General features: G+C 54.9%; 1 protein-coding gene across 3 annotated transcripts in view; it reads left to right on the top strand.

Annotated features, from left to right (window-relative positions):
• GDPD5 (glycerophosphodiester phosphodiesterase domain containing 5) overlaps positions 1–12,268 on the top strand; it is a 91,293-nt gene that overhangs the window by 31,325 nt on the left and 47,700 nt on the right. For 2 of the 3 annotated variants that reach the window (XM_045577914.1, XM_036426227.2), the window contains exon 2: positions 4,748–4,830. The gene's annotated coding sequence lies outside the window, so the exon portion shown is untranslated. Of the gene's footprint in view, positions 1–4,495; positions 4,613–4,747; positions 4,831–12,268 lie in introns of those variants that run through there. The other variant, XM_045577913.1, reaches the window with a different exon arrangement.

The following is a 12,268-nucleotide window of genomic DNA, read 5'->3' as shown; positions in this document are numbered from 1 at the left end:
CAGCCCTGGTGCCTCTTAAGGTCCCTTACATTCCAGCCCTATCTGTGAGGGGACCTGGTGGGAGGGCCCAGCAGCCTCTGGCTCCCAGGCCAGGAGGCCCGGCCATCAGGTTGTTTTAGTGTTTACTGTTCATCTAGTTGCCAACGTAAAGAGTTGGTATCACACTTCACGGTACGTTGACTTGAGTAATAGGAGTTGTTAAATATCACAGTCCTCCTTAGTCACAGGGGATACATTCCAAGTCCCCAGTGGAAGCCTGAAACCACAGATAGCCCCAAGCCCTGCACAACTGACCCTGAACAACTTGAGGATTGGGGGCACCGATCCTTCGCAATCAAAAATCCACCTATAATTTTTTAAAATATATTTTATTGATTTTTTTTACAGAGAGGAAGAGAGATAGTTAGAAACATCGATGTGAGAGAATCATCGATCAGCTGCCTCTTGCACATCCCCTATTGGGGATGTGCCCGCAACCAAGGTACATGCCCCTGACCGGAATCGAACCTGGGACCTTTCAGTCCGCAGGCCGAAGCTCTATCCACTGAACCAAACCTGTTTTGGCTCCACCTATAATTTAAGTCAGCCCTCCACATACGCAGATTCCCAGCTGCAGATTGAAAGTATAGCTGACTCTTGAACAACACAGATTTGAGCTGTGTGGGTCTATGTTTATTTATGGGATTTTTTCAAAACCTGTGTTGCTCAAGGTCACCTATATATACTATACTTTTTCTTACTCTTACATACCCATGATAAAGTTTAACTTATAAATTAGGCACAGTAAGAGACGCATAGTAATAACCAATAATAAAATAGAACAATTATAACACCGTGTTGCCATAAAAGTTATGTGAATGTGGTCTCTCAGCAAACTAGCATAAAGCATTCTTTTTTTTTTTTTCTTATTATGTTGAGAACTTTCACCTCTTTACTGAAAGGAAGCATCTTTTGGCTTCTCTCTGACATATCTGCATTTCCAGCATCCCTGTGCTTCCACGTTATTAGGTGAAATATGGGTGACTTGACCCCAAGCGCTGCGATACTGTAGTAGCCAATGGCCAGAGGGCTGCTAAGTGGCTAAGGGCAGGAAGCATAGACAGTGTGCACAAGGCATGCACAAAGGGTGATGGATGTCCAGGGCCAGATGGAGTGGGACCATGTGGCGCTTCCTCGTGCAACCCAGAATGGAGAGCAATTTAAGACGTATGAATTGTTGATTTCAGGGATTTTCTATTTAATAATTTTGGACCGTGGTTGACCTCGATCACTGAGACTGTGGGAAGGGAAACCGCAGATAAGGGAGCGGGGGAATTACTGGGCCACAAAATGTTCCTCAGCCACCGTGCACATTAACCGTGAATAGCAACACCAATTCCCAAGGACTTTTAGGACCACAAATTGGAACAGGGAGAAAAAGCCCCCTCCCCCGCCCAGTAAAAGGATGCTCAGCATTACGGGGAAACAGATGAGGTACAGTGTTCACTCACTGCTGTTTACAGGCTCGTGGGAACTGCCACTTTAAGTGAAACAACGTCTATCGAAGCCAATTGGGGCAGAGGCTAGTTGCTATAAAAAAGGTTAACTTCCTACAGCCTATTTCTGGTCACAAAACCATCACCAAACTTAGAAATAGGGACCCACATTACTTCTCATATTTAACATTGGAATGAATGTGAGCTGTACATACATTTAAGAAATACGAATAAAAAGTAAAATAATGAGCCCTAACCAGTTTGGCTCAGTAGATAGAGCATCGGCCTGCGGACTCAAGGGTCCCAGGTTGGATTCTGGTCAAGGGCATGTACCTTGGTTGCAGGCACATACCCAGAAGGGAGTGTGAGGGAGGCAGATGGTTGATGTTTCTCTCTCATCGATGTTTCTAACTCTCTATGCCTTTCCCTTCCTCAAAAAAAAAAAAAAAAAAAAAAAAATCCAATAAAATATATTTTTTTTAAAAAGGAAAGTAATGAATTTCCAACCCACTTACTCCAGTTTAGAGTCAAGGATGGCTAGAGCTGTAGTTTAAATCTAGATATCGTCATTCACTCATCTATGCATTTGTTCATTTATTTAAAACCCATATTCACTTCTTGCATTCTTCATTTCATTAAAGAACACCAGGCCGGAATAGTCTTGTAGCACAGCCCCCTGCTCCTACCGATGAGGGAAGTGAGGCTCAGGGAAGGCTGCCGATGTACGTATCTACTAAGCAGAGAAGTTCCCTGGTGAGGTTTCACGGCGGGAAGATGCGTGCCGTGTTTGAGTTTCAGGTAAAATATGACTGTCCAATCAACTTCCCTTCCTCAGGCTCTGCTACCCAGGCCCCCCACCACAGGGCTCGGGGGACATCCTACAGGGGGTTTCTGTTTGAAGAGCCACTTCCTGTTTGGGGCTGAGCACTTCCTTCAGGTGACTCACAGGCTCGTGCTGGGAAGCCAAGGAGGGGGTGGAGGCAGGCCCCTGCCGAGCCACCCTCTGCCTGCGACCCCAGCTGGGTGACCCTGAGCCTGAGCGGTGCCATAGACTGGAGGTAGGAGATGGAGGTAGGAGATGGAGGTAGGAGATGGCGGTGGAAGGAGGATGCTAAACTGTTCTCCTCACCCAGCGTGGTGGGCAGGGCTCTGAGAGAGCAGGGAACTCAGGCTGCTGTGGGCGGAGGGGCAGCCTCCACACCCAGCTACCCATTCCCACATCTGGTTCCCAGGGTAGCTGCTGCCCAGGTGAGGGCTGACAGCAGAGCGGGGACCCCGTAGGATGAATTTGTGATACTTTCTCTTCCTTGCAAGACAGTGATGTGGGATAGAAGGTGCACTAGGGCCAGGAGGGATGGACTTGGGCTTCTGAAGCTGACTTTTGGTGGCCTGTTGTTCTCTGCCCATCTTGGGGCCGCAGTAGCCATGTCTGTCTGATTGTGGGGAGGGGGAATGCTGGCTGTGACATTTTGTGGCAGCTTGGTGTTGTAGGATCTACATGAAGAGAATTGGATTTGGCTGGCTGGTGTGGGTCAGTGATTGAACATCAACCCATGAACCAAGAGGTCGCCGGTTCAATTCCCGGTCAGGGCACATCCCGGGTTGCGGACCAAGTCCCCAGTGGAAGGTGTGCAGTAGGCAGCTGATCAATGTTTCTATCTCTACATCTCTCTCCCTTCCTCTCTAAAAAATCAATAAAAACGTTTTATTTATTTATTTATTTATTTATTACAAGGAAGAGGGAGAGAAATTGGGTTTGAATTCTGGCTCTGCTCCCTCGCTGCATGTGCCTCCCTCTCAGAGGCGCCATGTAAAAAACCTGAAATAATAATCCCTTTAGTCATTTTACATAACGTAATCCTCAAGCCTCAGCTCCATGGGCAGGCATTGCCGTTGTTTTCTGCATAAGGAGATTGAAGCACTTACCAAGTCCACATAGTAAGAGCCAAGATTCTAACTTGTGCCGTTTGACCCCGGAGCCCATCCTGTGGTCCTGCTACTCACACTGAGGCCCCTGTACCTGTAGCCTCAGCATCGCCCAGGAGCTTGTCAGAGACGTGGACCCGCAGACCCCAGCCTAGACCTCCTGGCCAGGCTGCGTTTGAACGAGAGCTCCAGGTCACTTCTAGCACATTCAGGTCCGAGAAGCCTTGCTCTGTGGATAGGCTCTGTCACTGAGGTCTGAGGATCCCTGCGGTAGATGAAGGAAATAAGTGTGTTTTGTAAGCTGTAAGTGCAGTGCCCCCGGGCACTGTGGAGGTGGGGGGGACAGGGCCGCGGGTGCCCCAGGAATCTGCCCCTCAGTCGCAGAATATCATTTCCAAACGGTCTCTGAGCCCAGCTCTGCCCCCTTCCCATCCAGGGCTGTGTCTTGGCTGTGTGTTTATTGCTGGCATGTGGCTCCAGGTCCCGACTGGGTTAGAGAGAGTTTTCATGTTGGCATGAGCTTTTGCTGGGCACCAGGTCTGAGCTCTCACGGCGCTGGGTCCGCAGGGTACCAGGAAACCTGGGCTCCAGCCCTGGCTCTGCCTCTGACACTCTGGGTGGCCTAGGCAGGCCCCCGGCCCTGCCGGCCTGTGTCCCCTAAAGGGCAAGGTGGCAGCATCCTCTGAAGCCTGCAGTCTGACCGGGGTCCCTTCCCCTCTCCTCGTCTCCCCCTCTCTCCTCGTGGCCTGTTGGCACCATCTTTCCTCCCGTTTCTGGGCAGGAGGGCTGCCCAGTGGGCTGTAAGAGCTGGTGTTGGGGGAGGTGGTGCATGAGTCAGAAGTAAGCCACATAATTTCGGTGCCCCAGACCCCGCCTCCAGCCCTCCAGCCCTCCCTCTGCTGCTGCTTTAGAATAGCTGGTGTGGCGGCTACCTCTGGTAGCCAGGTCCCTGGGCAGCACAAAAGGACCTCTGCCCGCCAGGAGCTGGGCACAGCCCCAGGTTTCGTCCCAGGGCGGCTGGACCTGGCATCATGTTTCCGCAGATCCCGGGGAAGGGGGGGAAGAATGGTCCAGGGAGCAGGTTATACTGGGTTTGGGGTCCTGCTGGTTTGTGGTCAGCATGTGTGGAGGGGTCTCATGGCCCACAACGGGATCACGTGTGTCTCCTCGGCTCACCTACCCGCTTGGTGACTTCTCCGGGCAGAGACTAGGTGTGCCCATCCCTGGACCCTGCACCCAACACCAAGGTGGGCACAGGGTAGGGCCCTCTAAGGGGCAGGTGGGAGGGGAGAAGGCAAGGGGAACTGACCAGCGATCTGACCGGGTTTGTCCCCTTGTCCCCACAGCTCTCCCAGTGAAGTGACATCACCGCCTTCCTGACAGGACACCCTTGGGAGCCCAGCTCACAGCCGCTGGTACCTTCTTCCAGGTGAGGAAAAAAGAAAGGCCCTAGCCGGTGTGGCTCAGGGGATAGAGCGTAGGCCTGCGGACTGAAGGGTCCCAGGTTCAATTCCAGTCAAGGGCACATGCCTGGATTGCGAGTTCGATCTCCGGGGAGAGGAAGGGGGGGGAGGGGTGCAGGAGGCAGCTGGTCAGTGATTCTCGCTCATCACTGATGTTTCTCTCCCTTCCTCAATAAAAAATACATTTTTTTTTAAAGAAGGAAGGAGGCAGGGAGAAAGGAGTTAGAGACAAGCTACATGGAGCAGCCCCCATGGGCTCTAAAACAGTGTCTGCCTCTCACATGGGGGCGGCACTTTACAGTTTACAAACCAGGCAGGGGGAGTGGGATTACAGTCCCATTTTACAAGCAAGAGACGGAAGAACTCCGGCTTACTCCAGCGCACCTGCACTCACCTAAGCACCTTACACGTGTAAGCTCCTGTAATCCCCACCGCAGCCGGGCGGCTGGCGGTTACTGTAGCTAAGGAGACGGGGTGTGGAGGCATTAAGGAATCTGCTCCGTTAGGAAGCGGCAGAGCTGCATTGCAAACCCAGGCAGCCTGGCTCTCCGTGCACATCCCCAGCCCCGTGGCCTCCTGCTTCTCGGCGGCCACGTCCTACACGAGTTCACCTCGCCCTCCCATTCCCCAGGAGATGTGTGTTCTCGGTGAGCATCCTGGAGAAGGATGCTCCCGCCAAAGGAATGGAGAGCAAATAGAGGCACGGGAGGCCTTGAGTCCTGGGACAACGGGTAGGCGCCTCGAAGGTGTGCGGGCCACCAGCTCCTGGGACTGTCTCCCTCGGCATCGGAGCAAGGCTGGCGTTCCTTGGTTCCCTGAGGGAAGCCTGGACGTTGGGAAGAGAGGTGGGAACGCTGAGGCCCTAGATCACATGTGTCAAACACAAGGCCCGCGGGCCAAATCCGTCCCGCCAGGCCTTGCAATGTGGCCCGCACCGCGCTGTCATCACTGCACCCCGCTGCGTTTCCATCACAATGACAGTTTATGACTGTTCAGTAAACCATTCGGCCCGCGATTTAGGCTGGATTTTAGATTTTGGCCCCTTCTCTGATTGAGTTCGACACCCCTACCCTAGATCCTCAGCCTTGCCTGGAGGTAGGGGGGCTGCTGCTCTTCACAGGACACCGTGACGAAGAGAGATGTGGGTGACCGTGAGGAGTCCGGATTCTGAGCTAAATCTGAGGTCCCCTTATGCTAGATGGGGAACAGAAGTGTGCACGCAGATAACAGCAGCTTAAGGAAAAAGTGTGTGTGTGTGTGTGTGTGTGTGTGTGTGTGTGTGTGTGTGTGTGACGGGGGGCTGGGGGGGGGCAGGGAGGTACTTCATTGAGACCTTTTTCTAAGGAACTTGACTTTTCTGTAAATAAGGAAAGGGATCAGGCTCAGAGGGCTCTGCACGAGGCCCTGATTGGTTCCTTCTCTCCTTCCTTCGAACACCTAACCAGCTTTTCTGGCTGGCAGACACCCGGGCACCTCTGGGTGCTGGCCTAGTGCAGGGGCACCGGCCGCCTGCAGCCTGGCTCCTCCAGCAGGGACGGGGCCTGGGTTTGCTCGCCGAGTGGACCAGAAGTCTGCCTCTGGGGAGGCTTTCAGCCTGGTGGGCATGGCAGCCCCGGAAGCAGATAATTGCTGAGCACACAGGCCTGTGATCACTGCGCAGGAGCTCTGCCAGACGGGAGCAGGAGGGGAGGAGGCAGTGGGCTGGGCGGGGGTGGGGGTGGAGGGTGTCAGACTGAGCTTTGCCCAGGATCCATTTGTTAAGATGGATGGGATGTGTATTGGGTGGTGGGGAGGGCTTTCCTGGCAGAGGCCCAGCTCCAGCAAAGGCAGGGCTGTGGGAAGGTGGGCAGGGTGGTGTGCTGGGAACACTGCAGTGTGGAAGGGGGCGGGAAGAAGAGGGGAGGGAAGACCAGACAGGTAGGTGTGAGTGGAAGGAAGCAAGGGAAAGACTCCTGAAATGGCAGGGCTTGTTTTTCCTCTTCCCACCCCAGGGCCTGATGAGGAAGCCCGTGTGTGCCATAACCCCACTATTTTACATAAGTAAATAAAATAAATCATCGCTCTCCGTCCCCTCAGGGGGCAAGAACTAGTCCGGGACAAGTTTGCTCAGTGCAAGTTCCTGCCAGACTCAGCTTCCTCCTCCTCCTCCTCTCTTTCACGTGCCCGCCTTCCCTGGGCCTCGAGGAGAGGCAGCGCTGGAAAAAGCCAGCCTGGTCCCTGTGGCAGAATCCCGGGGCTCCTGGGAGGGGCTGAGAGGGAAAGCCTCCCCCTTCACCAGGCCCCTGGTCTGGCCCCTGAGGCCCAGCCTGAAGGCCCCGGGGACATTGGCTCTCTCTGCCCGCTCCAGGGAGAGCCTGTCAGTGCCAGTGGTGGTGGTTTTTCTGTGCGGGTTTTTTTTTTTTTGTTTTTGTTTTTGTTTTTTGGGGGGGGGCGTCACAGGGGGCAGGCCGCTCCTCTCGGGAGGGCTCTCTCCAGGCCTGATTGAGGAGTGAACCACTGACCCTCCGGGGAGGGCGGCCTTCTCAGAGCCTGCCAGCCCATGCAGGCCGCTGTGCTGGGAGCCACCATAGGACCTCTGCTGGGGTTTCTGTGCGGAGGGCGGGGCAGGATGGGGAGGCGGCAGGTCTGTCCTGGTGCTGGCTTCCGATGGCTTTAATAATCTGAGACCCAGGGGTAGTTCCGTTGGATCGCACCGGGGTTCCACAACGGCGTGAGTCCTGGGTGAGGTGATGCTAAGACTCTTGTTTGCAGCTAGAGCTTTTGAGTCTGAGATGCTCAGCTCCGCCCTCTGCCCGAGCCCATACCCCTGACTTGGGAAAGCAGGATCCATTCTGTGCCAGGAGAGCCCAAGCCCCAAACTGCCCCAAACATGGGGTTCTGTCCCCCGAGGGCCTGAACTTTGGGTGCGTCTCAGACCTGTCCTGACCCGCTCCAACCTTGCCTCCTTGCTGTAACACGGGGATCTGGTACTCACCTGCAGAGTATAGGCGAGATGCTTCGTTGAAACGACGCGAGGGAGACTGTTAACAGCAAAGCACGGGCCGTGTGGTCAGAATTGTGCGGTTGCTGCAAAGAGGTGCCCCCCTCAAAGGAAGGTCCATGTTCGATTCTCTGTCAATCTTTCTTGGCTCCCAGGAGTGCCTGGCACGTTGTGGGGGCTTCTCGAACATTTACTGAGTCACCTACAGAGCCTAGGAGAGGGGACAGGCGGCACCAGAGGCCACAGCTCCCGGGGACAAGCAGGGAGCACTTCCACCAGGAGGACCCGCGCCTGGGATGCAGTGAGCCCGGCCTGCCCACAAGGAAGAGCCCTCCAAGGTCTCTTGGGACAGAAGTGTTGTGTGAGCAGGAGGCCCAGACACCTCCTCCATGGCAAAAGGTTAATAAGGGCCCTCCTTATGGCAGGATTGACCTGAGGGCTCCTGCAGAGCGCCAGCCTCGGCCCATGAGTAACTTTTCCCAAGAATGGCGCGTGTGACCCAGGAGGCCTCCTCCTGGCACCTCCTCTCCTGGGCTCTCCCCTGGCAGCTGCCTCAGTGACAGGTTTCCTGCCTGCCCCGCCCCTGCGTTCCTTCTCTGTTAATTTCATTAAAATGTAGGGCTTTGGCCCTAACCAGGATGGTTCAGTGGATAGAGCGTCGGCCTGCAGATTGAAGGGTCCCGGGTTCGATTCCAATCAAGGACATGTGCCTTGGTTGCAGGCACATCCCCAGTGGGGGGTGTGCAGGAGGCAGCTGATCGATGTTTCTCTCTCATCGATGTTTCTAACTCTCTATCCCTCTCCGTTCCTCTCTGTAAAAAAATCAATAAAATATCTATGTATTTTTTTAAAATGTAGGACTTTCTCTGAGGCTCAGAGAAGTGGAATGGCTTGCCCCAGGCCATATGTAATGGGGGCAGCCCAGATCTCTCCATGCCAGCCATCTGACGGGCAGGGTCATGGCCAGCCTCTGGCCGCAGGCCTCGTTGTGATGCCTCCTGTCAGTGGCCGGCTCAGGACTCCCAGCCGTTAGCCCTGCGAGTGGAGGGGGTCTGCGTCTCAGACCGAACAAGGACTGTGGGATCACCCGTCCCTCCTCCCCGAGCTGTCCCATCTCTGCTTCTCTCCTGGGGACGAGGAGAGAGCGGGGGTGAGAGGGTGTTAGAAGATGCGAGCCCAGAAGGATTCTGGAGGTCCTCTGGTGGTGCTGAGACCCTCTCGGGCTGCAGAGGGAAAGCCACGGCCAGAGGCTCCTGGAGATCGCCCTGCCTGCGTGTGGCTGCGCTCGGCCACAGCCTGCAGCCCTGGGGTGGGCCTGGGGTGGTGGCCCCAGGGAGGGCAGCCGTGGCCAAGGAGGAGGGGAGCGATTCCTTCTCTGCGTTTGTGCATTGCCTCCTTCCCCAGGCAGGCTGCTGGGGAAGATCAGGTCTCTGCCAGCCCCAGCCCTGCACCTGTCATGGCGTGTGGGGGTTCCCCTTCTCTCCCCTGGGATCTTGGCCCTCCTCCGTCCTCCTGCTCCCTCGGAGCCAACCAAAATATTGAGCTTGGCCCTGTGAGGTGCAGCTTGCAGTGACACAGAGGCTGTGGCTGGCATGGACAAGGATGGCAGAAACGTCGGCAGGCACTTCCTCTGGGCTGTAGCGGCAGCAGCCCTGGATTCAAATCCCTCTCCCGTGCCCATTGGCTGTTTGGCCTGGGGTATGGCTATCTGTCTGTCAGTCGATATATATATAAATTAAATGCATATATACTCAATTAATAGACTTTATTTTCTTTTAAACAGTTTTAGGTTTATTAAAAAAAAAAAAAAATCTGAAAGTACAGAGAGCCAAAACCGGTTTGGCTCAGTGGATAGAGCGTCGGCCTGCGGACTGAAGGGTCCCGGGTTCGATTCTGGTCAAGGGCATGTACCTTGGTTGTGGGCACATCCCCAGTAGGGGGTGTGCAGGAGGCAGCTGATCGATGTTTCTCTCCCATTGATGTTTCTAACTCTCTATCCCTCTCTGTAAAAAATGAATAAAATATATTTTAAAAATAGAAAGCACAGAGAGTTCCTACATGCTCTCCCTCCCCCACTTCACAGTTCCCCCTATTAACGTCCTACATTAGGGTGGTGCATTTGTTACAACTGATGGGCCAACGTGGATACAGTATTACTAACTAAAGTCCATGGTTCGCTGTAGGGTCCATATACTAAGCGGTTTGATAAATGTATAAGGACATGTGATCACCATTACAGTATCACGGAGAATAGTTTCAGTCTTAACAATCCATCCCCGGCAACCGCTGATCTTTTGTTGCTTCTATCATTTTGCCGTTTGCAGAATGTCATGCAGGTGAATCAAACAGCACCCAGCCTTTCCAGATCGGCTCCTGTCGCATAGCAATATGCTTTCAGGGTCCCTGCCTGCCTTTGCGTGGCGCGGTAGCACGTTTCTTTTTATCCCTGAGTGATGTTACGTTCTCTGGGTGGACCACTGGGTTCCTCCCTGCCTGCGCCGGGGGCCCGGGTTTCTGGTCTGTAACAGAAGCCTGTGGAGCTGCACTGGGCAGGCTGTCGCCGGGTGAGGACACAGGCACGGCGCTCAGCCTGGGCCCGGCAAGGCCCACCACGCCTCCTTCTGGAACCAGCTCCTTTCGCTCAGCGTCCTGTTTTCAGGATTCTGTCTGGTGTTGCACGGCTCCGTGTTTTGTTCCTCTTTACGGCAGCTCAGGTCCTTTTGTTTGTGTTTCCATCCCGTTCCCATTCCTCAGATGAGTGAGATGAGGCTCAGGGAGAGCTAGCGACCTGTATAAGCCAAATTAAGAGTCAGTCGCAATAGACGAGGCTGGAACCGGGCGCTGACACCTGGCCTAGCATCTCTCCTCTCTGGGGAAAGAGCGTGGGCTGGGGCGATGAGGGCTCAGAGCCCTGGGGTCACGGGAGGGAAGAGGAATGGGAAAGTGGGTTGGGTGCCTTCCCAGGACATCAGGGAGGGAGAGGACCCTGCAGCTCTGTAGCAGACGCTCCTCTCCATGCTTCTCAGGCCTGGACTCCCGGAAGGCCCTTCCCTGTGCAAACAGGAGTTCAGGGCAGGGACCAAGAATTCAGACAAATCGGGACTTGGTGCTGAGGGGTGGGGCTCAGAGGTGGGGGCTACCTCTTGTCCCAGAGCCAGGAGGGGTTCCGGGAAGGGGAGGTGGCTTGGAGAAATCAATCGATCCTAAGTAATGCCGTGGCCCTGGCGGGAAGGGGGGGGGGGGGGGCAGGGTGTGGTCTCCGGGAGCTTGTCCGGATGCCAGCGTCTGAGCGGCACTTTCTGTTAGCAGAACTTCCAGGCCTCCTTGGCCGTGCAGTCCAGGAAGCCCTGTATCGCCCCCTCTTGCTGCCCAGTGCTGGCCACTGGTGATGTAGAAATAACTCAGGCCATCCAGTGGGGGAGAAGGACATGTCCACAGAGCTCTCACAGGGTGCCCCGGAAGCATTAGGGACGCTCAGGGTCATGGGAGGCCAGGAAGGGCTCTCACCAAACCTGGGCTCAGGGAAGGCCCCTGGAGGAGGTGACAGCTGAGCTGAGGTGGGAAGGGTCAGGAGGTGTCTCAGTCAGATGCAGGGACAGCAGGCTGTGCAGTGGTGAGGCTGGAGGGACTGGAGGGGCCGGGTCATGTGCCTTTAAAAGTCTTTCCCTAGCCCTGGCCGGTTTGGCTCAGTGGATAGAATGTCGCCCTGCAGACTGAAGAGTCCCGGGTTCCATTCTGGTCAAGGGCATGTTCGTGGGTTGCAGGCTCAATCCCCGGCCCCAACCAGGGCCACGTGTGGGAGGCAATCCATTGATGTGTCTCTCTCTCATAGATGTTCCTCTCTCGGTCTCTCCCTCTTCCTTCCACTCTTTCTAAAAATCAATGGAAAATACTCTGGTTTATCTTCGGATGGCATAAATCTTTTACCTTTTGGAAATCAATGGGAAAGATATCCTCAGGTAAGGATTAACCAAAAAACAAACAAATCTTTCAGGGGGACCTTGGTTTCACGGCCAGTGCCTTCCTTTCCCAAGGGCAGTAGCCAATGGGATGGTGGGAAAAGGGCTTTGAGGGATATGAGAAGCAGATTGGGGGTGGTGAGGGGGTCAGTGCCTGTGCAGGGCCTGAGCGACGCCCCCGGAGACAGCCAGGAGCCTCTATCTTGATGGAGAAGCAGAGATTGGGTGGCCTTGGCCGTACCGGTAACCAAAGCCGTGGGAGTGGACGAGATGGCCCCAGAGAACACGGGAAGAAAAGAGAAGAGGTTTGCCTCCCACAGGGTGCCCGGCGTGACGAATCGTGTGAAGGTTTTCCTGGGGAGAGGCCGTTCCGAGAGCCACAGTCAGCTGAGCCTTGGGCTGAGGCCGGTGCAGATAGTTCTGCTTCCCTCTTCTCCAGACCTGAGTGGAATTTCCATGCCGAGG

This window comes from Pipistrellus kuhlii, unplaced genomic scaffold (assembly GCF_014108245.1).
Source record: "Pipistrellus kuhlii isolate mPipKuh1 unplaced genomic scaffold, mPipKuh1.p scaffold_m20_p_9, whole genome shotgun sequence".
Taxonomy (NCBI): Eukaryota; Metazoa; Chordata; class Mammalia; order Chiroptera; family Vespertilionidae; genus Pipistrellus; species Pipistrellus kuhlii.
Note: the sequence above shows the minus strand (reverse complement) of the source record. Positions and strands in the feature narration are given on the sequence as shown.